This window comes from Ursus americanus, chromosome 32, assembly GCF_024610735.1.
Source record: "Ursus americanus isolate L20-20 chromosome 32, mUrsAme1.1.p, whole genome shotgun sequence".
Classification (NCBI taxonomy): domain Eukaryota; kingdom Metazoa; phylum Chordata; class Mammalia; order Carnivora; family Ursidae; genus Ursus; species Ursus americanus.
In genome coordinates this window covers 786,012-788,400 of record NC_142158.1, presented here as the reverse complement: position 1 = coordinate 788,400, position 2,389 = coordinate 786,012, and the positions used below count along the sequence as shown (strand labels likewise).

Genomic DNA, 2,389 nt, shown 5'->3' with positions numbered 1-2,389 from the left:
TCTCTCTCCCTCTCCCTTGGCAACCCCTGGCTCCTCCCCCTGCTCGCACTCTCTGTCTCTCAAAAAAGGGTCTGTTACGGACTGAATTGTGCCCCCCCCCAAATACATATGTTGATGCCCTGACCCCCTGTGTGACTATATTTAGGTCGTTAGGGGGGTAGTAAAGGTTAAATGAGGTCGTGCGGGTGGGGCCCTCCTTGTAAGAAGAGGAAGAGACACCAGGAGTATGCACAGAAAGGAAAGGCCACGTGGGGCTACAACAAACAGGGAGCAGGCAGCCGTCTGCAAGCCAGGTAGAAAGGTCTCAGCAGAAACCAACCCCGGGGGCACCTTGGTCTTGGACTTCCAGCCTCCAAAACCATGAGAAGATACATTCTGTTGTTGAAACCACCCGGCCTGTGGTATTCTGTGACGGTGGCCTGGCAGACTAATGTAGGTGCCAACCGTGCCGCAGAAATTCCTGGGAGTGCCCTGGTCAGACAAAGCTGCTGTGATAGGCTCGGCCACGGAAGGACAGAGGAAGAGGCTGTCCTGACCTGCGGAACCATCCAGCACACCTGCGTTCTCGTCACCCTTTGCTTTGCATCTCTTTTCCATCGTGACAGAAAAACCTTTTCCTACCTCTTCATATGGGGGCCTTCATTTGATGTTAACTGGGGTTTGCAGGCAATGTTGTATTTAAAGATTTAGAACAATGGTAAAAACAAGATGGCGAAGAAATATAGGAAAATTAGTATTATGGAATATCAGTTGAGAATGTGTTGATCCCTATTTATTTCTTTCGTGTTCGGAAGGCCCCTAATTAATTCCCTGACAATCTTTTCTACCTCGTCCAGCATCCTGTGGCTCGCTCATTCACAAGGACTCGGGGTCCCCTGCCCACTGTAGGACTGAGCTGTTGGTGGCACTCTCCATGCAGGTCCTGGGGGTCCCAATAGAGCAGCCAATGGGTTTATGCTGCTTTCCTTTTGTCTTTGTCCCAGAAAACGAACTAAAGAACATGTAGGTGGGGCGACGCTGCTTCTTCGTTGTCTTTCCCTCTCTTTCATAATAGCACGCAGTGGGAACCGAGGTGAGTCGCTCATTCATGTGCTCGGCTTTGCTCGGTTCAAGAGATGCTGTTATAGGATCCCGTTCTCCCCTCCCCCTTCCCTTTGTCTTCTGTCCGAGTCGCCTTAGGTGATATGGAGGTTCACAGCAAGAGATGAAGGAGAAGTCAAGGCAATCTGTTAGGTTATGTTTTTTCGTTCCATATGTGCAGGAATGGAAGAAGAAAAAAGTTAGGAGTTCTAAATCAGTATTTTTGAAGAATGGCTTTGAATGATGTTAGGTCAGAAAGGTTCGGAAAAAAGGATGTTTGGTCTGGAGGTGCCGGGGATCGAACCCGGGGCTTCATGCATGCAAAGCATGCGCTCTACCACTGAGCTACACCCCCCTTTAAGGGTGCCCCTTGCTAACGCTTATCTGGAGATAAGTGTTGTTTTCTAAGGCCCTCGATCCCTGACTGTCGTAGTAGCTCAGTGGTAAGGGACATCAACAGCTGCTCTGGGCAGGAGACCTTCAGGAACTAGAGAAGGGGACTGATTCTTCAGAGTGCAGAGCTTGAAGTAGAAGGCAAAAGATTGGAAAGATGATAACCCGAGAAGTTCCCACTGTGGCTTCAAACCATGGTTATAGTTTCCTTCTCCCATTGGGTACCACTGGACACCATTCTCCTGGCAAGGAATCAGTCAAGCCCCGCTTTTCAGCTCTTTTGATTTGTTGCAGATAAGGCTGCAATAAGCATAAGGGTGCATATATCCCTTCAAATTAGTGTTTTCATATTCTTTGGGTAAATATCCGGTACTGCGATTACTGGATCGTAGGGTGGTTCTATTTTGGATTTTTTGAGGAACCTTCACATTGTTTTCCACAGTGGCCGCACCAGGTTGCATTCCCACCGACAGTGCAGGAGGGCTCCTTTTTCTCCACATCATTGCCAACACCTGCTGTTTCTTGTGTTGCTAATTTTAGTCATTCTGACTGTTGTGAGGTGATATCTCATTGTGGTTCTGATCTACATTTCCCTGATGATGAGTGATATTGAGCATCTTTCCATGTGTCTATCGACCATCCGTATGTCTTTGGAGAAATGCCTGTTCATGTCTTCTGCCCATTTTTAATTGGATTATTTGGTTTCTCGGTGTTGAGTTATGTAAGTTCTTTATAGATTTTGGATACCACTCCTTTATCAGACAGGTCATTTGGAATTTTTAGAATAAAACCAGAAACATTAAGGACAGGTTTCACTGAAAGAGGGACTAGAGAAGTATCATGCGTAAAACTGATGGGTGTGTGTGTGTGTGTGTGTGTGTGTAAATACTGAGGACAATTATCTTGACAGTTTGAT

General features: G+C 47.0%; 1 non-coding gene across 1 annotated transcript; it reads right to left on the bottom strand.

The window, feature by feature from the left end:
* Positions 1 to 1,363: 1,363 nt before the first annotated feature.
* TRNAA-UGC (transfer RNA alanine (anticodon UGC)) lies at positions 1,364 to 1,435 on the bottom strand. Its single transcript has one exon. It is a non-coding gene; the product is annotated as a tRNA-Ala (tRNA).
* Positions 1,436 to 2,389: the final 954 nt, after the last annotated feature.